The sequence below is a fragment of the Meleagris gallopavo genome, chromosome 4 (genome assembly GCF_000146605.3).
Source record: "Meleagris gallopavo isolate NT-WF06-2002-E0010 breed Aviagen turkey brand Nicholas breeding stock chromosome 4, Turkey_5.1, whole genome shotgun sequence".
In the NCBI taxonomy this organism is placed as follows: domain Eukaryota; kingdom Metazoa; phylum Chordata; class Aves; order Galliformes; family Phasianidae; genus Meleagris; species Meleagris gallopavo.
The window spans coordinates 68,014,654-68,039,303 of record NC_015014.2 but is presented as its reverse complement, the minus strand read 5'-3'; the positions used below and the strand labels follow the sequence as shown (position 1 = coordinate 68,039,303).

Here is a 24,650-nt window from a genome sequence, read left to right as displayed (position 1 = left end):
AAGGGATGGCATCCTGTGGGAGGGACCCATGTAGAGCAGAGGCAGAGCAATCATGGTTTAGCTGTAGAAACTAAGCGTTATGGGGTGACCTCAGGTTCTATTTCCCTTTCCCCTTCACTGCTAATGCGCAGAAGATAGGAGAGGTGTTTTTGGTTTTCTTTTAGTTTCTCACTGCTCTAACCTGGTAGTAATATACAATAAACTACATTAATCTGCCTGTGCTTAATCTGTTTTGCCTGTGATTAATATTTGTGAGTGATCTCCCTGTCCTTATCTCAACCCCCAAGCTCTTTCCATCGTATTTTTTCTCCTTGTCTTTCTGATGATAGGGAGCGAGAGAGCAGTGCAGTGGAGCTCAGCTACATTTCAGTGCGAAACCACAACAACATAAGATCTTGATTCTGTAAATCAGAACTTTGTATTAAGGCCATTTTTACACATATATCCACTTACCCACAATAGTCCCAAAGGCATAACCAATATGAGCTTTCAATTTTATTCATTTCTGTGGGAAAAGGAATGAGAAGTATAACAACTAGTTCAAGACTTTCTAAGTCATTTTAAAGAGTTGCATAGGTAATAGAAATTCTCTGTGGTTATTTTTTCTTATTGTTCATTTCCTTGAGGTCAAGATTCAAAAATTCTAACAAAACAGTAATCTATATTCTATTCTTAGAATTGTAGAGTCATAGAATGGCCAAGGTTGGAAGGGTCCTTAAAGATCATACAGCCTCAACCCCTGCCATGAGTTGGCTGCCACCCACCTGCTCAGGCTGCCCAGGGCCCCATCCAACCTGGTCTTGACCATCTCCAGGATTGTAACAGTCACAGCTTATGTGGGCAACCTGTGCCAGTGCCTCACTACTCTCTGAATAAAGAATTTCTTCCAAGCATCTAGCCTAAACCTCCCCTATTTATTTTAAAATTCTTCTCCTTGCCCTATTGATACCTGTCCATGGAAAAAGTCAGTCTTTCTCCTTTTTATAAGCTTCCACCAAGTACTGGAAGGCCAAATTAGGGTCTCCCCAGACCTTCTCCAATCTAAACAACTCCAACTCCCTCAGTCTTTATTCATTCTTAAATGCTGCTGAGAAAGTTTCTTGTTTGCCTGTTTGTTTTTTTTTCTATCTTCAATGACAGGGCAAAATCCAATTCTGACAATCTTACTCTGAATAGCATAGGAAATAGAAACTTCTTGAGACTTTCCTACCTTTTGCTATGATTTTATTGTACAAGGTTTACCCATTCTGAGGCAGATCTTTCCAAGGCACAATGGTCTTCAAGGACCTAATGAATTCACAATAGAGGTGTGATGCTCACACCCTCTGTATTTGACTAAATATCTCTCAAAATAGGTTCCTTTAGAATGAAGAATGACAAATCCTTCTTGAAAGCCAGTGCAGATAAAAATAAGTGATTAGTCTTTTACCTCTTCCCCAGTATACACTGATCTATGAAATTCTACCTCCAGCAAGTGGCCAGCTGAGCTCACTGAGTCATGGCAGTAGTGAGGTTAAACTCCTCCAGTGCCTTCCAAACAGAAATTTCCTGATGAGAGAATTATGCCCTACTGCTCACAGAGGAGATGATCAGGAGGAGACCTTTGCCAGGTCCTCCATCTGTCTTCTCTGGTTGAACGGCCAACAACCAAAGCCATGACTTATAACAACCCAGCAGCCCATCTTTTCTCCCCTATGACCAAGCCTGGGGACTTATCAGTAACACCCCAGCTTGCATGCCTAAACCATCTGAGAAACTGGATGGCATTTATGTTATTTTTTCACCATCTTGCTTTTCTGCAGAGGTCAGTATATAAGGTGCAAGGTCTGTGGATGGATAGGATAGTTGCTAGTTACCCTGAATTGCACCTTAGCATTGATTCTTCCCTGCCTAGGCACTTAAAATGCTGCAAGAGCATACTGCTTTTCTTTTACTTTCCTCTTGCTTTCCTCCTTATGGCACATGAACTTGGATCAAATACACAACTATAAGCAATGGCAAATTGCTTATGTAGCAAAATATATGAAGCAGCAATGTTGCCCGGCAGATTCTTTCAGATCTCATTAACTGATCAGTAGCCAATAAAACTGAACTTTGAGAGTAGTTTGAACCAGCACAGATGACTTTAATATTTTATGAGAAAGCAAACTCTTTCTGCATTATTTCTTTGACCTCCTACAACCCGGATCACTAAGTATCTTTAAGCATTCAGTGCAGCTTGAATAAATCTGGACATTTTCCCATAATACAAAATCAATCAACGTAAACAAAATTATTTATCCCAGATGTGGGAAGGCATTTTTTTTTTTAGGAATGTCAAACATTTGGGATTCATACTGCAATGTTTTCCAAAGTTCTTTAGCTTATGAATTCAAAATGGGAATTACCTGTGCTTGGCGATATTAAAATGCCCATGAAAGGTAATATAAATAGTCACATAGACTTTGACTCAAACTGTATAGTTTTTTTACAGTGTGCTTATTAGTTTAACATAATATGTAAATAAAACAAAATAAAAAGCAGGTGAAATTTGTTACTTCCCTTACTATTTTAACATAAACTCCCAGACTTCAATCTTGCTAGCATTTATATGTATGCTTATCTGTAAGCATATGCATAATCCTCTTTATTTCTGTAGCAATGCTCATCTGCTTAAATTAAGCTTTAAATACTTCCCACAGAAGCCATTTTTAAACTCGTTTCAAAAGCTGTGTTGTAAGTAATGTAACTTACTTTTAATTATAAGGGAATTGCATTGTTTCTTTTGGAGATGAAGCTGGTGCTCTGTACTCTGGGAAAATCAGCTAAATTATGTATTTATTTTAGAATATTCTATTGACACCCATCGAATAAGTGGAAATTTCAACACTGGCATCTCCAACCAGAAACCCAGAGAGAAAAATTATGATCCAAACATGGAATTCTCTAAAGAGTTTGGCTACAGACATTTTGGACCAGGAAGAAATAAGGCAGAATATGAGTTTGAGTATATGAGTTTGAGTTAGATTCAAAAATGGTTGCTGGTCTGTTTCTCCTGAACACCTTATAATAAAATAAAATCTATGCCCACACCAAAGCAACTGGGTAAAAGTCATGTCTGTTCCAGCTAACAGCAGGCAACAGAAAAAAGAGTCAGGTTCTGCACGAATGTGACTGTCCGTTTTCAACAACACAAAGAAGTCAACTTCAAAGTATTAAGCTATCAAGCGATTTATAGCATCATGCCAATTTATCTGAGATGGGGATCTGGCTTTTAAAATCATTCTAGCTTGCATGCAATAAAATCATGCAGTACATCCAAAGTTCAATGCACTCTGACAGTGAATCCAAAGTGTCTACTCGATCTGTGAGGTGAACTGCACATGGGAATAGGACTGGGTCAGTAAACCTGGGCTGCATTAATTAGGCTGAGATCTCCCCATCTTGTCTTTTGCATATGCTTTGATTTAAAGAGCTAGGGCTTTGTTCAGCACAATAATGGGATGGATTTGTCTTGCAGTGACACTATGCAAGCAGTCCTCCTTCAGAGAATCACAAGAGAGGGTCCTCTGACCAATGTGATATGTTTCCTCACCAGCACCCATAACACTGTGGATTCCCCATCACAAGCCACAGACCAACAAAATAAAAAGATATTATTGGACAAAACAGAAAACCAGCCAAAAAGGAAAGTTTTGTTGTTTTGCATTTCTCTTTCCTTATTTAAGCAGACCTCCAATCACAATGGACATCCCAAAGAGCTGCTTCCAACACAGATAGACATCATGCTTGGCAACAAAGAAGTTTTATTTCAGGTACCACACAACTCCCCACACAACTTCTTTCAAGACAATGTTGCCCAACTCCGTCTTCCAAAGGGATGTGGCAGTGTAATAAGGGAAGGTGCTTTGAGCAATGGTTTTCCACTGTTTTGAAATTCAGGGCCAGTATATTAATTTCAGTGGATACGCAGATAAATATGGGAGAAATACAAGATGAATGGCAGCAGACTGACTTTTCTTAACTACTTGATTGTGATCCTCAAGCTGTTAGCTCTAAGTGTTGACCAAAGAATAATATGCATTAGCAGTCTCACCTGTAGAAGTTTGTTCAATGAGAGTAAATTTTCTTTTGAATACCAGTCTTCAATACACAGACCTAGAAACCCCTATTTCCAAAGCTTATTTCCCTACCCTATTAGGGTAACAGTCACATTTTAATTGCTTTTCTTTATTTGAAAATGAATAATTCCTAAACACATTGTAAATGATTATTGAAGCCATATGGACTTCAATGTGAATTATTTATTCACTTCCTTTCTCCCTCATTTTTGTTTTTAATAGAAAAGGGAGAGAGGGAAATCTGGAGAGGGAAAAATTATATCCTCAAAAATGCATGTGGTTAACATCAAAACATTTTAATTGAACTTCACATTACAAAAATCCAGATGGTCCATGTTCTGTTCAAGCCTCAGGGGAGTGCAACATGCTACCATGTGTAAGATGCATCATTCCTTTCCCTTTCCCTGGTGTAGAGAGAACTTTCAGTCAAGATATCAGAGGCTAGCAAAATCTGTATTTGAATATCTCTTGAGGATTCATGAAGGTTTTGAGGAACACTTCAGGGACTGTCATGCATCCTTTCTTGTGAACTGGATTAATAAAATTGTTTTTCACTTTTTGTGATAATGCAAGATAGCTTGACTTCAATGGATGTAGAACAGATGTCTGACCTTCAGCTGGAACAGTTCAGTTCCATAAATATATCACATGTGGATCTGGACCCTGATTTACAGCTCAAGATCTAGTCCCTGAGACGGGCAAGTATTAACATTCATTCTGTTTCAGACTTTAACACTTAAAATATAATTTATAGGCTTATTACACCGTGATATCATCCTGCTCACCATATGATGCCTTGATGCACTCAAATGTCTCTCTTCATCTTAGTGATACAAACACAACAGTGCACCTGGACCTGTGACATTACCACATTTTTCTGGACACCACCAATGACCTCCCAAGCAATGAATGACTTAGGTAGACCTGTCTCAGTTTCATTTAAGCTTAAATGCCAAAACTAATAGTAATTCAGATGCACTAGGTAGTGATTCAAGGTACATGAACACTGTCACTTTTATTTTGGAGATTATTCTCAAATTAAAGCAAATCTGGAAGTAGGCCTTAGGGTTTCAACATAAAACTAATCAGAATAATATGGTGTTTCTATTTTCTTGTAAACTGCCTTTGGCAATGATCTTCTGCAAGTGTCAGATTAGGTTTATGGTTAAGATAAACTGCAGGTGCAAGACTTAATTTACATATGAATATTGTTTGCATCAGAAACACCGTACTTGTAGCTGCCAACTTACATAAGAAGAGAACAAATTTTAACAAGATACTGGAAGTGCTGAATGGGTTTTGGTTAGGCAAGTTGATATGTGGAGAAATGTTGGTTGCAAGTATATTGAGCTCACTGGTATAGAAGGAAATTATATGGTCTCAGGCCCATCTGAAAATTAAAAGTAACCAGAGACAAAGCCAGTTTGGCTTTGCCCTTCATTAAGGTGAAATTACAGCTAAGAGCTACTGAGAAACATATTATTGGCACGGTTCTTGTTTTGTACTTCAACGACATTAAAAGGAAATTTTTAAACAGAGCATTTAATGAAATTTAATGCAGCTCCCTTAGCTTGACCAATATGCAAGACAAGCAGGCTGTACTTTTTCCTTACATATTGCCATTTCCATTAGCTTCAAGGACCTTTCACCTCTCCATCCTCAATATTTAAATTTTCCACTTCGTTTGCTGAAGATGCTGCCAATTCATCAGTGCTTCACTGAGCAGAGCAGCCAGCTGGGGCAAGGCCCTCTCCTGTGCTTCTGCACTCTTCCTACTGTGTTAGGATAAGAAGGAAAAGGATAAAACTGATTAAAGATATGAAAGGGATATAGAAAGGTAAGGAAGGGAGATAAATTGCTTCAGGAGAAGGAATATATTTGTTCTACCACCTTTTAGAAAGAACAGAAAAAGAAAGCAAAGAGTATGGCCAAAGAAGGAGCTAGGTAGTCACTGAGACTTGCTGGTATGTGACTATTGGCCAACTCTACTGGTTGATGAGAGATGAGAGCAGTCCAATGTAGAGGACCCACAGACAGCTGGATGGAGAGAATAGTCTGGGAAAGAGGAGCTTAAACCTCACATTTTTCAATGTCAGAAGGTTGCTTAAATAAATGGCATAAAAATTATTTTATAAAAAAGCTCTGACCACCAATGATGGTTGTAAGATGACAGAACTATCATGGCTTAGCAGGCTGGCACACTTCAACCAAACTGCTGTCCTTGACTCTGCACATCCTCAGCCCAAGGTGAACATATGGCAAAAGGATTTAGCTTCACTCAGAGGGAAAGAGAGTCAACTTAAGTCACATTATATCACATGGCACATGATGAATTACTGCAGTTCAGTGACTCAAAGTAACCTGTGATAGCTTAAGACCTAGCTAATATTATTTGGGACGCAGTAGGTCAGGCTGATGGTTGGACTTGATGATCTTGAAGGCCTTTTCCTACCTAGATGATTCCATGATTAGTATCCCATTTTGTCAATTAGTTTTCTACTATGCCTGACTTCTGTAGGATTCAGGAGAAATCAAAGTGTCTTTCGCTTGCTTGTATTAGTGCTGTCTTGGATAAACTACCAATGTTTGCCTGACTGATGACTGATTGGCATTCATTAGTAGGTGGCTTATCCATTAAAGTCCCGACATTACAATCCTACACAAACAGGTGGAACGTGCAGCTTAACCCACACACAGCCAATGCCCTGTTAGTTTTGATGTGCACATCAGGGTTTTAGAGTTAAAGCTCACATGGTGGGAAAAAGTGAAAACCCCTCACTCTTCATTACCAAAAAACCCACCAAGGATTAAATTGAACATCCTTATAATCTTAACATCTAACAACCACTTGGGTTTTTCTTCTCCATCCCGCTTTTCCCATGTGATTTTACTGTTTATGTCATTTTAACAGTCATCCCATCCCTTCCATGCTACAAAGCTTTTCAAACTCAAAATTACAACAAACCCACTGTAAAGTGCTTTGAAAATTGCCACAGCAGTCCCAGGACTCTCCAGACCAAGGAACTCTCTGCAAAAAGTTAGGCACCATATGGGATGTGCTTATTGCTCTCGATGCTTCACTCATAGCAGCCCGCACTGTTGTCCCCAAAAGGAAAGGGCTTGGAAAATGTGAGCTACTCCCATATTTATTGTCCCCCTATGTATATGCACACATGCATACATTCACGCACAAGGGTGTACGCTTTAGGTAATGGCAACAGCACGGCTGCAGAGGAACTGCAAACAGGACGAGGCATTCTGCTCCGATAAGCAGAATGAAAGGCTTGATTGGCAATGCTGAAAGGCAGGCTGCTTATTCGGTACAAGCTGCCTGATGAGCAGAAGCCAAAAATATCCTAGTTATTAATAATAATGAATCTCAGAGAGAAAGTGAGAGGGCACAGGCTCCTCAGCTATTTGTACAAGTTGTCCTTATTGCTAGTGAGGGAGAAATAATCAGAAAGTCAGAGGAAACAGGGAAAGGGGAAAGGAGGGCTAGAAATTGCAAGTGGATTTTTGGGGCTTTAACTGAGAAGCAGATGCCATACAGAAGTTTGTTGTCCTGAGGCTGATCGGTCAGCTACATTGGAGCATATCTGTACAATAATTAGTTGGATGACCATCTTTTCCTTTCCAGCCTGTTGCCAAAACACTGCTGAGTCCTGAGGACAAGACTTTTTAATCAAAGTTCTGGATTTGCAGCACAGCTTGAATGACACATGGCTGAGGTCTCGTTTCCAAAAGGTGCTGGAACTGCTTGAGGGGCTGTAGTGGCCACAGGGACCCAAACATGGCCCTGGAAGAGGAAAGGGTGAAACTGGAACTCTGCTTTGGAGGAGGAGAGACCACAGGTATAGCATACAGACATCCAGAGTTTGGGTGACAAAGGGACAAAGGACACTGTGGATGTCATTTAAACAGAATCATAGAATCACAGAATCCTTAGACCTGGAAAGGACTTCTGATGACCATCTAGTCCAGCACCCCTGAAATGAACTGGGACACCACACCTAGATCAGGTTACCCACGCAGGGAATTATCCAGCCTCACCTTGAAAGTCTCCAGGAACAAGGCATCAACCGCTAGGTAACGTGTTCCAGTGCCTCACCACCCTCACTGTAAAAGATTTTTTCCTTATATCTAACCTAAATCTACCCTGCATGAGCTTGAAGCCATTTCCCCTTGTTCTGTTACCACAGAACTCTTGCTAAAGAGTCCGTCCCCCTTTTTTCCTGTAGCTCCCCTTTAGATACCTGAAAGGGTACATGATATACAAACACATGAAAAGATTCACCTTGTCCTTCACAGAGCTAGCATCCACCAAGGTACACAGGGTCATGTCAGTGCAGGACCCAGAGAACCGCCTTCTGGCTGCATGTGATGGGAAGTACATAGCAACAGGACAAGGAGCAATGGCCTAAAACTTGTATATAAGGAGTTCCATGCAAACATACTGAGCAACTTCTTTATGGTAAAGATGATGGAGCACTGGAACAGGCTGCTCATGGAGGTTGTGGAGTCTCCTTCTATGGAGATATTCAAGATCCGTCTGGATGCCTATCTGTGTGACCTATTGTAGGGTACCTGCTTTACCAGGGGGAGTTGGACTTGATCTCTACAGGTCCCTCCCAACTCCTTCAGTTTCCTGATTCTGGGAATAAGCAGCCTCCATACTCTGAGTACTGGAACTTGGCTGCAAAGGAGAGCTGTGACATACAACTACATATACACTTGCTTCTGTAGATCATTGAATACCAAAAAGAAATGAGTCTAAAATACAAGCAGTGGTGAACTACTCAGACTTTCTCCTGCTGAATAATGTCAGACCCTCCCAATAAGTGCATGGCTTCTTTTCCAGAAAGTCCTCCTGAGACAATCTCCTTTATCCAAAACTCAATCTCTTCCTGAGACAGTATGAAGTGATACTCAGCTCTCTGAAATCTGTCCATTTGGGCATGTTCTTAATGGGCACACTAAGAAATGAACTTCTAAATACTACATATGCACTGAACGAGAGTTTCCGAAGCATTTTTCATCCATAAAACTTGGAAGTGATTTGGCAGATCAAGCAATTCCACTTGTGCCACAATTTAGATGGAAATCATCATCTGTGTGATAACTTTTGTGTAGTAACAATAAAGGTTGTATCAAATATGTCGAATCTTTGCAAATTTAGTTTCTGTGCAGAGCGGGAGGCTACAGAATTTAACAGCCAGTTCTTAATGCACCAGAGACACCAGCTGTACTTGGACCAATAGTAGATTGCCTAAAGGATGCCAGTGACTGGTAACATTTGGGCAACTGATGCTAGAAGGAATGAAAACAGAGAGACTGGGTAGACACGTTCCTCACCATTACCCTTTTGAGAAAGGCCCAGCAGGCCCCTAGAGCACAGCCCTGAAAGGACATAAGCATCATCATGATCAAAGGTGACTGTGACATTTTCCCTTTTCCCATTCCAGTGAGTAAGGAGGGAGAAAAAAAAAGAAAAGAAAAGAAAATAATGCAGACTAAGTCTCGAGAGGTTCATCCAGTCTCTGAGCTGAAGACTGAAGTGAAATTAATTTTGCTATTCTTCTAGTAGTTGGGATAATGTTTTCCTCCAAATCCTTTGTATACAGCTATACACAATGTCCTTTTCTGGTTTAGCCATTACCTAAGTGAAGTCTCCACCTTTGCAGGGATCTTATGCCTCAGTCAAAGCCAACTTGTGTCACTACCTCACTGCGTTTGTCAGTATAATAAAAATAACTAATGATCCAACTCATCTAACACTGAAGTCAGTGGAAGAACACGGGAGAAAATTAGATCAAAGACATGAGATATTCCATCTTCAGAGTAGTGCTTTATTAGTCTTTTTTCTCTTGGTGCATCTAAATCCTCATGCATGAGGCCTATGATTGCACCCAGTGGAGAAATTCAGATTTATGTGAACACAGAGAAAAAATACTAAGTTATAATCTGCACCATGTGGCATAACTATATTAAATAAATGTACACTGTAAAGGACAGCAGGATCTTACCACTTGCTAAAAAAGTTTAGAATCCAATTTTGTTAAACCAAAGAGAGAGACACTGTTAATGGATAACAAAGGCAGAATTCTGAGCAGCCAGAACAGAGACAGGCTATAAAGAAATGGATTTTTAAAACAGATGAGATGAGTTATCTTCTAGAGGTCACTATATTTTAACCTCTATATATTACAGGACAGTGATGTGAGCAGTCAAGGCCACCCACATTTGCTCTTAGAAGCTTGGAGCTTAGATTTTATAAACATTAAAGATTGGACAGGAATCTGAGTGAATATGATTGAATGGGCATATCAAGTATGCAGTATTGCAAATTCACAGCTGCAAGCAGTCAAGATGTAATTTGCGCAAGCATCCAATTAGTAGCCACCATCCAGCTAGAACATGAACAGCATAATTTCTCTGACAGTCAGCTGCCTGTCTGCAACCTGTTGTACCCAACGAAGGCAGTCAATAATGCTCTCTCACCAAAAATGAGAGAGATCTTAACAGATCACACAGAAGAACATATTATCTTGCTCTCTCTGTGTTGGAAATTAGTACTAGTAAACTTAGGAAGATTAGGGTTTAATTCACCTGGCCGGCTACAATTTGGCCTCAATCTCTTACTGTCTGTCTGCTCTAGTGCTAAAGATGTCATATAGAACCTTCCACAGGAGAGTGGCTTCCAAAAGGAGGTTGTTTCCCACTAGTATGAGACATCTACCTCAGAATGGTTTATCTTTTACCTGCATTGAAGAGAAGTTCAGCCTCAAGGTCTGGTTTTTACACAAGTATAAAAGGTGAGATGAAGCTCGCTCCAAAGCAGGATGAAATCTTCTGGCTAAAGTAACATTTACTTATAGATTTCTTACTGTAAATGTGCTCCAGTTTAAGCACTGCCATAAAATGACATCAAGCAAATTTTGCAATAGGGGCTTATCTCTGGAAGTGAGATCTCAGGGACGATCCATCCCATGGTACTGGAGTTCATGTTGATATAGCACACTGCAAGACCAGTATCAAGATGCACTATAACAGGACCACTGTTTCTTAGACCTCATCCATCTAAAAAAAATCCTGCAATTTTGAATTTATATGTTCTTCTGAAATCAACATTGTTTTTCTTAATTAAAAAAAAAAAATACATTAAGTGTTTAAAATATGAATAAATAAATAAATAATGTATGCATATCTGTCTCCATACTCAAAGGCTGTTCCGATAACGAAAGGTCATGTCCATGTGAAAATGATATTACATGCTTGGAAGCACTGACACAATTGTAAATGCCTCCAGTGCAGGAAATAATGAAAACAGAATTCACAAGGCTGAACAAAAAAAGGACATTTTCCCCTAACAAGCATAGACAAATACTTTTTTATATATCATTGTTCACCGGTGACGTCTCATAATTGCAATAAGAAGCCTTGTAATAAGAGCAAACAATCACAGCCAACTCTTTCATACCTTGCTGGTCTGATAACTTTGGTCCTATGTAACACTTTCCTACAAAGTGATCAAATTGATTGTTCATGTACTCTAACTGGTAAAACTACTTCTTACTTAATCTTTTTAGTATAATTCTGATAGACCAGTAATTGTCTCCAGTGATAATACACTGAAGTAGTGTAGTTACCACTGTTACAGCTGTGTTGTTCTTCATTACAAACATGTTTAATTTGCCATGCAGCATATCTTTATTGATTTTTTTTAATCAGTTACTCAAATCTTTCCCTGAGACTTACTAACTACAAGCTTCATGAGCTGTTTCCAATACAGAGCAGTTAATGAAGAGTCAGCCAGAAAGCACAGAAAGATTTCATTTGTCTCATGTACTACTTGCTGTCGAAGGAAGACAGGTTTCAGGAAGGACATGGATATCTCTAAAAACCCTATCTCAGTTCAGGTTCTTTAAACTCACTTACAGGCATGGACAGATTCTTGACTTAGAGGAGCTTCTTACTTTTTCTGTCTCATGATTAAAATTGTAAGAACTAGCACATCACACATCATACTTATCTAAGCTAACTCCTCCTTTCCAACTGCAGATCACAAAATTCCAGAATTGTAGGGGCTGGAAGGGACCTCTGGAGATCATTGAATCCAATCCCCTGCTCACCACTGGAGTCTTTCTGGAAGTTACCTGCCTTTCTTGTGCTAAGGAGCTCAAAACTGGATTGATGTCTCAATATCTAGTACAGTTTCCTGAAGTGGGGAAGATTGTTTTCACATGTTTTGGCTGCTGGAATCAGATCATATGTTAAAATTTAGATCTTCCTACCCATGACACTTGAACACCTCTTGGTCTATTCCAATCTCTCTTGGTTCTGCTGAAAACGGACTTGAATTAGATCAGCTATTCCAAAACACTTAAAGTAAAATCACAGTCCAAGGCAATATAGGAGTTTGAAAGCTGGAGAAAGAAAGAATGATGATACATCAATTTAGCTGGGCCCCCAACAGAGTAGAATACTTTCTACTGCCTTAATTCTGAAGCAAGATTTGGGTAACATAATGAAGCCTGTGTCATTCTGGGTTTAGTACACCAAATGTAGAAGAGGATATATGCTTTCTGAAAGGTCAGCTGTGACTCAACAACTATTTTTAAGTTGTTGTACAAATTGTTATGGTGAATCACTGTGAACTTTCCCTCTCATTCATAGACATTTCATGCGTCTTCATCCCTTGCTCTCTAAAATAAAAGTGGTCTAGACTGAGAAATACAGTGCATGATATTGTTCATTTTATATGGGAGGACAGCAAAAATACCCTATTTCTGTGAAATGCATCTGTTATCCTTAAGCCCAGGCTTCCTACGGAGTTTAAAGGTCAAACAGCTATGATTAAAGAAAATTTCGACCAACATTGATTTCATCTGCTTTTTGTTGTAAAAGCTCGAATGACTCAGACCTGGCTAAAAACAAGCTCATCAGAAAGTCTGTAGGCTGTTTTCCGAGGTAAATGTGAACCTATCTGAGCAAAGATGAGTTTCAGGAAGGAACTGTTTCACAAATATAAAGCATAATATTTTATGATATTTGAATAACACATCATGTCACAACATGTAGTTTATATACTTCAAGATTACTGTATTAAAATGACACTTTCTTACTAAATATCTGGTTCATGTGCATAATCAGTCATACCTGTTGGTTTCAGTGAGAAAACAAGAACTTCATTTAATTTTTTTGTGTGTTCTTCTTGGCCATTGGATGGCAACGTATCAGATACGAATATAAGATGTGAGGAGGAACGGTAGAATGAATAAAACAGAACTGACATTTGAGAAGCTAACTCTAGTTAAGTATAATCTTGATTATGCTCGGTCCACTTCATTTTTTAAATTGTTTTTATTATTGAAATAATAAAGTTAAGTTGCACCAGAGGAGGTTTGGGTTGGGTGGAAAAACTTCTTCTCCAAAAGAGTGGTGATGCATTGTCACAGGAAGGTAGTGGATATGTGATATCTCTCAGGACAACATAATGTGGCACTGAGGGATAACAGTTAGTGGGCATGGTGGGGATGGGCTGGAGTTGGACTAGATGATATTAAAGGTCTTTCCAACTGTAATGATTCCATTATTCTATGACCACAGTGAGAGGACTTACTTCTCAGGCTAATGTAAATATAAAATCATTAGCATCTGACAGATATAGGTATATAGCCCAGTGTATAGGCTTACATGTTTAATATACATTAACTAGAGAAAGCATTTACTACTGCTGAGTATTTGTACCAATTAAACTGGAATTCTGAGTGGGTTTGTGCAAAGCCTTTAGATATTCAGGGACAGAATGTGACCTGCTACAGAGAAGATTACAAGACTGCAATGAGTGTTGTCATCCAATCTCTGGGAAAAAAAATGAAACAAAAACACATGGCCCAAACAAGGCTTTCCTTTCTCTGAAAATAGACATATTAATTATTATTTTTAATCAAGTAGGAAGCTCTCACAGTTCAGGGATACCTGAGGAAGTTATCTAAATATGTTTTACACAGCTGTGGCCAACCTGTTTTTTCTTTAAGACTATGTCAAAGTATTTCCAGCAAAATTACTTTTTTTAGTGGTTTCCCACACCTATAACTTCACTGAAGTAGTCTCTCAATTAACACTCTACAGAAATGTTCATTTCATTATTTAAATCTCTGGATCCCATGCAAGAACCAACAGACACCAAAGTAGTGACCTCCATTTCCTAGGACAGGGAAATGTAATCTGATGTTATGCAGCAGGGCAAGGAAAAATGCCAAATTGCATGGCTTGTCATTGGCCACATGGAAAGCCTGTTGCAGGGACAGAAAACAAACTTTTGGTTTTCTGTACCGTATGCAAACACTCAATAATCACTGCCAACTTCATTACATGTTTACACTGATATTTTAGTTACAGAGATAAGAACTCAAGGGAATAAATCTTCCAATTTAGGCAATTGCGTTAACAACTTCAGTTAAGGAGGGTTAAAAAAAGAACTTTATTTCTTGCAGACGGATGGAGAAAAATGGGGTCAGTAAGATAGTCCAAAAGCCAAACTCTTTCAGATCATGACAGGAGTATCCTGTATGTTTTTGAGATGGGGAAGGTTAGATCTACTTAAAGTTTGAATGACGGAGCAGAGAAAGTCCGAGTTACAGTCTCAAAAGAGATAGAGCTTCTGGATAAAACTGATTCTGGATAATTTATTGGACACATTGGTTATATTTCATGTTATTGTAGCAGCCCTGTGAAGTATGAGGTGACCTAGACTCTCACAGATTACAAGCTGTGGCAAATGCACCAGGAGCAACATTTATAGTCGGAGGCTATGTTTCTTGCTGGAGCAACATATTTGGACAGGTTTTAATGCATAAAAACTGTTCTTCTGTAACTGATTTCAGTAGTCAACCCTGAAACTTCTGCAATTTTTTTTTTTTAAGTGATCAGTATATTATATTTGGTTCCCAGTACTGACCGCAGGAAATACCAGCATAATACTATTAGGAAATGGGGAATTGTGAAGATTTCCTTGATGCTTTCTGTTAAACTATTAATATTATTTACACTATGCATTACAATAGCTAAGACAGAGGCACCCTTATGCTAAGCACTAAGCACAAACAACAAACATTAAAAAGTCTCTGTCATATAAGACTATACGAGCTAATTAAGGAGATTGACAAAGGGTAGGAGAAGCAACTGGTGTGAAAACAATGCCTCAGGTCACATAACAAAGGAACTATGTATAGTCTAAACACCCATTTCATTGTTATAAGCTCGTGCTCCATTGCATCAGACTTTCTTCCAAGTGGTGAAAAGGAAAAAAAAAATCATTAATGTGTTTTCACCAGGAGCAATTTCTGCAGTGTGGAATGATCTGATACAACATGAAACAGCTCAGTGACAGATATTTCCATCACCAGGCATAAAAACAAAGACAAAATTAGAGTGGGTATTTATATCCTCAAGAGGAAGTCTTGATAAGGAACAATTAAGTTCTATTCTTCAGGTAGGAAGAAAACATGTTTTAAATGATGGCATAACCCATAATATTTAGTGAAGGTTATTCTCTTTAAAGCCATTCAGTTAAGGGGCTCACAATAAAGTGAACAGATTCATCTATCGTTAATCGGGCCAATCCTGAAGAGGGTGCCATCATTTAGTGCATGCCGAACAGCAGTAGAGCACAGTGACACATTGGATGTGACAAATATTATTAATCATTTGAAATGGAACATAAGGTGGTGGCAGCTGCATCTATGATCATTACATTTAGAATTCAGTGTTCCCCTTCCAAATGTAAAACAAATTGTTTGTCTTTGAGAAAGAAATTACATCACACACCAATAAAAGCCTTTCAGTTATGTAGTTGATTGTATAATAGTGGAGATACATTTTCAAAGGCATGCTGCAGACTGTTGGAGGATACAACGTGCCTCCACAAAATGAATTGGACAAGGAAAAGTGAGGTGTGAAATCAGTCAGAAGAAACGAAACCTTCAAAAGTAGGGCTTTGATTCTGCCTATACTGCATAAAATGAAAGCCTTTCTGTGAAAATTTCTAACTTGGCATTGTCCAATAGCTCTGGGAGGAATGCAAGTGTACACTCTCTCCTTGTTCATGTGGGCTTTCAGACCAATGCCATGTTTCTATAACTTTTTGAGAAACAGTGAGATTTTTAACCCAAAAATGTTGGGAAGGGATCCCTGGGTTCTAGGGATTCTTGGATTACTTCTTTTTCATTGTTTACTTGTTATTTTTATCCAGTGCTCAATTAACGAATCATAAAAAATAAATAATCCCTGGGAGGACTAATTGAGGATCACATTGGCACCAGCCTTGAACATGGGCAGACCCATGATTTTCGCTGGATGTTCTGTCTCTGGACTTTGATACTCTGTCTGACAACACGACTTGTTCCCCAGTCTAACCTCTAGGTAAAAGACTCTACAGATATGAAAACTGTGAAGAAAGTAAAGAGAGGAAAAATTGCAACACCTAAGGGAAGAGGAATGAGAAGGCACACCATATATTCAGAGTGACAGCTTTAAACCTCAAAAAAGGAACAAGCATGCTTTCATATGATCGCTTAAATTGAGGAACCTCCTCCTCCTTGTTACAGAATTGGGTTAAATGTGGACAGGAGCATATAGGAGGTGAACTCAGGGGTATTAAATATGGTGGTTCAATCTCCATCACAGAAAATCAGCAAATGACAAATTGTGCAAATGGAAAGAGAATTTGAGGAATGATTCTTCATATTCTTTCCTTTTACACCACAGCTGATTGCTTTAAGAGCAGTATACACAGCCGAATAATCCAATACATCTGTTCCCACGTTCTGTTCTTAATTTAATTCCAGAGGACTAGAGTTGTCTCTTCACGACAATTTTAAGGTAATGGAAATGGCCAATCAGATCTCATATTGGTGAATTTTGATTGGTAGCTGCAGTTTTCCCAAGTCTTAGGAGTTCTTCAAACCATGCAGACAAAGAAAGGGAAAAGTCTGCACTTACTTGGATGATGCACTTTATGACTGGACTCTCTTGGAAATAAAATTTTCAAAGATTAAGGGTTATGGTAGCATATAGTGTTAATAGCAGTAATACTGGGCAGAAGCTGGAGTGCTTCCAGTTTATACAAACATAAAAATTTCAGAACATTATGTCTCAGGTCAGTGACTTGAACCAAAAGTAATGACAACTTCAGTGAGAGCAGGAAATGATTACCGGAAGTTAATAAAACAAGATATTGCATCTTTTTCTTCTGTTATCTTTTCACCTTGTCAAAAAGAATACTGTGAAGTGACTTGCAGTTAAATCTGAAAATGCCAACTAGCAAAGGTCTTGCTAATCTGCTAGAGAAAACTTCAGAGGAAGCTGTGGTAGAAGGTAAAGCCACACTGACTCTGCTTGGAAATTAGATACAAACTCACTAAAGTGAGGGTGCCTGACTGCTGAAGCAGCTTTCTGAGCTAAGGGGAGAATTGCCCCTCAGATGAAGGGAGCATTTCAAGATCTACAAAGCTCAACAGAGAAGTAAATGGGTGAATTTTATGGCCTGAGTGAGCAGGATGCAGGAGGTCAGACTAGATGATATAATGGTTCCTTTCAAGCTCTAAAATCTAAGAATCTATTAAAAATAAATTAGAAGCTGGAGGTGGTACTGGTATAATCCTGAATCACTGCTGTGAGCAAGATCTAAATGCAGAATTCAAATCTCCAAGCTCGTATATAAATGTGAAATAGCATTTACTATAAGCACAGCAGTGAAACAGATACTGAGGCAACATCTGAAATCACTGGCACTGCTTTTTGCTGTAAAAGTTTTCAGCTTTGATCTTGGCTGAGACCTTCAGGCATTACTGTAATATGGATGATCATAATAATGGAATTGAATGATAGTGTTCTGCAGAGAAATGAATCAACCTCTACAGATAACTCCAAAAGAATATCTCGTGGCTTAAGGAAGTACCTTCCACAGCACATGGCTGCTGCCTGCCAGTACTCCACGGGATATCACAGCTGCAAACCATCCAGTCTCAGGTGCAATGAGGAATGAATACTTCTGGAGCAACCACAATGCTAACCCAGCAGGAATACTGCATCGCTCTGTCCACTCTGCACCACTCACCCCTCCTATGCCTCTGCTCAGAGCAGATTCCGGAGCTTGAAGTAAAAATGCTCAGAGAGCTCTAACATAAATATGTCAGAAATAACTCTTGCCTTGTAGTTTCCAGCGTAACCAAACGTTCACTGCAAAACACAGCCTGTTCCCCTAAGCACCTTTCTCTGGACCTGCTTCAAGAGCTCTCCATCCTTCTTGTGCTAGGGTCCCCAGACCTGGACGCAGTATTCCAGGTGTGGCCTCACAAAGGCAGAGTAGAGGGGGACAATTTCCTCCCTCTTCCTGCTGGCCACCCCTCTGTTGATGCAGCCCAGGATACTGTTGGCCTTCCACACAGCTAGCTCATGCACAGCTTTTCACCCATCAGAATCCCCAAGTCCTTCTCCACAGTGCTGCTCACTGTTGGCTTTTCTCCCCTTCTGTACAAATATCTGGAATTGCCACAAATAAAAGGCAACACAAGTCCACTTCTCAAGCTTGTCCAAGTCCCTCTGGATGCATCCCTTTCTTCTGTTTTTATCAACTGCACCACACAGCTTGATGTTGTCCACAAACTTGATGAGGGTACTCTGGATCCCCACTGATGATGTAATTGACATAGATGCTAAAGAGCAGCTATTCCAAGACATACCCTAAGGATCCTTATTTGATGCGTTACTTACATGGAACCTAATTATATTTGCTGTGATTTTCACATATTCACCTCTCCTTTTACCCCTTTTGCCACCAAAGAGTCCCTAAGCTTCTCCAAGGAAACACTTTTCTCTACTGCAGCTTCTACTTACCATATGCACAGCCAGACTGTGGTGAGACGTAATCTAAGTTAGTAGTTAGTAACGATGATGATGGTTTTAAGCAGCCATTACAAACAAGTCTGTATAACTTAAAACCACTTTCTGAAAATTTTGACATTTAAAATACTTTTTGACATTAACACAGATATAAGGATTCCAAATTCCCAAATTTCTTCCTCTTTGAAAAGCATGGAAAACAAATTCCTGTCTGTGTGTCTGCTGGAGAAATAAATTTGTATGTTTTGAAGATATGAGCCTTTATTTTTCGCATGTAAATGTCAAGAAATACCAGCTGACAAACTGAAAAAATAATTTTCTCATTCTGCATCTTATATCAGTAAGTAACAATGCTCTTTTTTATCTCTTTAATTACTCTCACAGACATCTGCTTAATATTGTGGATAAATATAAGATGAGCACCACTGGATGGCAAGCAATAATACTTCTTTACAAATGATGATGAATAAAGAGGAAGATGAATGTGTACAGATAGTGTATCAATGTAATGGACTGCTTTCTAACAGCCATTTTTTATTTGTGTTCTCTGCTCTACTGCATGTAAAATTAAATCTCCAGTTCTGCACCACAGACACTTCTGCATGAAAATAAATTCTCTTTTTTAATACCGAGGAAGAGCCTTGTCTGTTTAAGGACAAGTTGTCTCCTTGAGCTTATTTCTAAACTCTGAGCTGGTTGGAGTTTTTACCAGGATGATCCAGTATGCTTACTGTATTTTGCATAGTTTTGACATTGATTGAACTGCTGCACTTTTGACTGCAAATCCCAGCTTCCCTCAACAAAACAGAACCGCTAGCACAGCAAGAAGAGACCTCCAGGGTCACTGAATCCTTGGATAGCACATCTTATCATAAAATTTTCTTTATGAGCATATCAGATTATGATGGTTTTCTCTTCTTCTGCTATGACTAAAATTTTTTGCTCTCTCAAGAACCTTCTACTAACCCCTTAAACATTAACTTGTACAGACTAGGCACCAATAAGAGACACATGAGAACAACTTCTTAGCGTACATCTAACTCTAAATCCTGATTAAAAGTTTCTAAAATACCCATTGGCTTAAAGAAAGAAAGGAGAGAAATCTCAGCTCTGGTCTAAATGTAGTAGCCAAAGATGCAGTACTGAAATCCACTTTTTCTATATTAAAGACATAGATATATTTTATTTCATTTTAGGCAGTTAAGTAACATGCATCAATTACAAGCATCTGTCTTAGGTTCTTTTCATGGTCAGTAGGGAAAAAACAGACAGTGTTGCAGAGGATGAGTCAAATTTTATGACTGAGAGACAGTCGTGTAGAAGTGCTCGCTTTCCACAATCACTGGAGAAGAGATGCAGAGCATATCAATTAAGGCACTAAGTTTCTAAACATTCTTAGATTAGATGTTAATCCTAGGTCTTCCTGAGAATTCTCACTTTTGTGTTTTCCATATGAGTAGATTGCCTGTTCCTAAAATATACCATGTCCCTGAATATATCATACTGCCAACTTTGAGCGGGCTCATCTAACCCAACCCTGCATGTTTATCACACAGACACTCCTCATCATAAAGGACATATCTGGTTTTGATCAAATTAACACTGTATCTCTGCATCTTTCTACACAATCTGTTCCAATTTATCCACATTGAGTTCTTGTTTTATAAGTTTCTAGACTGTGGGGCCACTGATCAGTTAATATAAATCAGTTTTAGAAATGGGACTAAAAGATCCTTACAGGTCTCTTCCAACTCAGGATATTCTATGATTCCATGATTTTTGTTCCATTGTGTAGAAGTACACCAACGTATATACTAAGTGGCTGACTGGTGCAAAGAGATGAATTACATGTTTTCAGTTAGGGATCTTTATTATCTCTGAGCTGAACTTTATATTATGAGAAAAAAGAAACAACTGCTTGAGAAAAAGCAATAGGATCTGCCCTCATCTTTCAGCATGCGCTGTTATCTGAGGCTTGCAGGTCTATCTTAAAAAGAAATATCATAGAATCTTTTGAGTTGGAAGTGATCCATAAAGTCCATCTAGTTCAAATGTCCTGCAGTGAACACGGACATCCACAGCTAGATCAGGGTGGTCAGAGCATGGGATATGGCATGGGCTTCTAGGCCAATGAACATTTATTCCAATTGCTGGAAGCTCTGTATTCACTAATATCATGTCACCTCCAGACAGAAACTTGAAGAAAGTTCCTTAGAATATTCAGAATATTCACACATATTCATGAAAATTAAAAGTTCATTAAATGAGTGAGGGAAGGAAAATCAGACAAGCAAATATTTGGCCCCATCAGTATTTGCATTATTTTAATTCTGTTGGGTATTTGGTTGATTGCTGCTCTATTATACAAGGGAGAAAAATGTTAAAAGTGCAAAAAATACCTGCCTCCTTCTGAGTCATCTATTCCTGAAAATAGAGAAAACCTGAAGATGTGGCATTCCTTAGTTAGATAAATGCTCGGGGCATCTTGACAGTTTCCTCAGAATAGGCTGAAAATAAAGATAGTCCAAAGAGTATGCAAATATCTCTCACTTCAATAAGGATAAGCTTTGGCTCTGGTCTTCAAGATGCTAAAAATGCATACATCACATGTTGAAGTAACTTTAGTTTGAATACTTCTACAAATGATTAACATAAATGACTAAATCCAGACTTAGCCTGATATCAAATCTTTACCTTGTCAGTCCTTTGCTCCATTAGGTCAGCTTAATCATTATTTTTGGTGAGTTTAATAAAGCACTTGAATAAAAAAAGGGTACCAGGAAGTCCTTCTCCAAATGTTATTTGCTTCTGATGACACTGGAATCAGAATTCTTCTATACACTATGTATTTAATCTGATAATACTGAAATGGGTCAAAGGAGACAGAATTGAAGAGGCATTAAGTTCTGTAAATGTAATAAACTCCGTCCTCTAAAGCCTTTCTTACCAGTAATGAGTTTTCAGTTTTTCATTCCTCAGAGATTATTCTCTGAAGGTCATCTAGAATTTGTGGGCACAGTCGTAAAGGAAAACAACAACTGTTTTTGCTAACTTATTTGATTCTTCTGCTTCCAGGGATTTATCTTCTGTGTTTTATTATGGGCCAAGTTCTATTCACAGTTATAAAACCAGCAAAGGTCCAATGAAGGGTTTCAGAGCTCAGCTCATCCTGTGTGCTGCCACTCCAGTGAAACTAAAGGAGCCAATATCAATATCACCTGAAGAAGGGGCTTAAAATTCTTTATAATATTTATAACATTCATCATAGCCACGATTGGGTTTGAAGCAAAGAAATATAGAAAGAGAAACAAGGATGGCAAAGCCATGCAGAATTTCAGAACGGTTTTTAGATGTTAGCCATGTTATTTTGCTAATCAGCTGACCAAAATGTATTTGAAAAGCTGAGAATTGAGTACCTAACTCCAATTTTCAGCAAAGCTTTTTGCAGCTAGGATAGAATAAGGTCCACAAACTCTGGTTTGGGAATCATTAATGTTAGAAAATCGTTCATACTCATCCCTCCCCCAAGATGGGGTCTGGGAACCATAACTGAGTTGCCTGCTTTATGCATTCTTGCACATAATGCATTTTTATCATAAAAACAAATGTAGCGTCCAACAAAATAGTGTTTTATTCACAGCCTGTTGGGAAACAATTTACTGCACTATAGGCTTGAAAATGAAGATGTAAAGTGTCACTGGAGAGCCACAATTATGTGAGCCAACCACTGCAACCTATGACCATAAGTACATTGGGCATGCTGGGACCAGCACTCAGCCTGCACTACAGGGCTTCTTGCTCGCACGCTGTAGGCTCTGAGACCCGCTATGGGGAATTCCACCAAGCTATTTGTGTTCAGGGAAAGGTTATTTCACACAGACTAAAGGGACTGCGACGCTGAAAATTCACAATACAGAATAGATGAGTGCTGATAGAGCAATGTACAATACTGATTGAAGATCCTGAATATCTTAAATGAATTCTTAGGTAAAGACCCAGGAAGTCTAAGTATGTAGGAATTATGTGCATATCTAATATGTAGTAGAAAAAAGTTAGGCTTATGCAGTTTATTGATAGCAAGACAAATGACTCATAAACCTTACTGCACATGAATATTAAAATTATCTAGAAAATATACATATATATGTTTTACACTACAAAGACAAATGGAAAGATGCTTGCAATATACAGGAATGTCTGTAATACACAACGATATAAGTTTAATACTGTGGTAAGCACATGATAACTTTTATGCCAGGCCTATCAGTGTGATTTAATTACCATAACAATAACTTAATGACTTCTTTGTCAAAGTGATAGGTATATTTCCTTACTGAAAATTCTCATTCCTGACTTCCCATTGTGTGCACTGAAGAAAGAAGATACTTTCTATAAACCATGCACAATTAGAATAAAAGTAAGGAAGACAGAAGTAAAAAAATCTGGTCGCATGGAGTCAAAAATCCCAGAAAATAGATCTTTACATATATAAAGAGTTTCTCAGTATCAGTCACTGGGGGAATTATAATAGCATATGGCAAAGTATTATCAGAGTTAAGAGTAGTTAGCCAAATGCACAAGGAATTTGCAGTATATTAATAGACAAGTTAGAAGATCATATTTACAAAGTATAAAGGTGTGAATAGTCACAAAGACATGAAGTTAATGAGATGATTCATATGAGCAGTGCAAGCAGGATTTGGCTGGAGGTGGACTCAAATAAGCAATGAGGTCTCAGTGATGAGGCATGGAGAAAGGAAAGGAAGAGTTGTGTTGCTCCCTTCCTTTGTTTCTGGTTTCAGACAAACCATTTTCTCTGCCTTACTTTCTCACTTCTGATAGTCTGATACTGAGAAAACTCAGGACTATTTCTTGCACTGGTTTCACACTTGCAGTATATGTATAAAGCTAGAGTGCCCAAATTAGGAATCAATGTTTCAAAGTCTATAAGTCACTGAAGAAGATGAGAGGGGCAACCTCACTGCAATCCAGACCTACCCTCTTCACCTCCTCCTATAGATTACACCAGGGTAAGTGGACTCCAAAACTGAATAACTTCTGCAGCCAAGGTGAGATGCAGGCGTCCCTAGATGTTGTGTCAGTGCTGAATCTACCAAGATGTAGCAACCTGCTAACATACACTTGCAAATTTCCAAAGGTTTATAATGCATGCAAATTCAGATGTGTTTCCCTTCTATCTATTACACATGGAATCATAGAGTCATTAAGGTTGGAAAAGACTTATTAGATAACCTAGTACATCCATCAGTTCATCATGACCATGCCCACAAACCATGTCCCTACACAAAAAAGACTTTATGCTTCTCTAGATTTAATAGTTTCCAGCATATGAGAGTGGTTTTTATTTTGTTTTATTTTCCTCCTTAGTTTTTGTTAATTGTTAGTTTTTGTTTAGAAAAAGCAGTTCTTCCTCATTAATTGTATTTCTGGAAAATGTGGTTTAGCCATTTTTACGATGTCCAAAAATGAGGTTTGAAAAAGACTTTTTGGCCACTCTTATCTCCGCTATGGCAAAGTGTGAATCCTGCACCATCTCCTGAAATATGCACAGGGCCAACTGGTATGGAAAATCTGTTCACTCTGCCTATATGTTTCCCTCTGCTCTCACAAGTTCTTTAATTTTTA

General features: G+C 38.6%; 1 protein-coding gene across 1 annotated transcript in view; it reads right to left on the bottom strand.

The window, feature by feature from the left end:
- Nucleotides 1-24,650, bottom strand: part of SUCLG1 (succinate-CoA ligase alpha subunit) — a 114,501-nt gene that overhangs the window by 70,951 nt on the left and 18,900 nt on the right. The gene's annotated exons all lie outside the window — the stretch shown is intronic.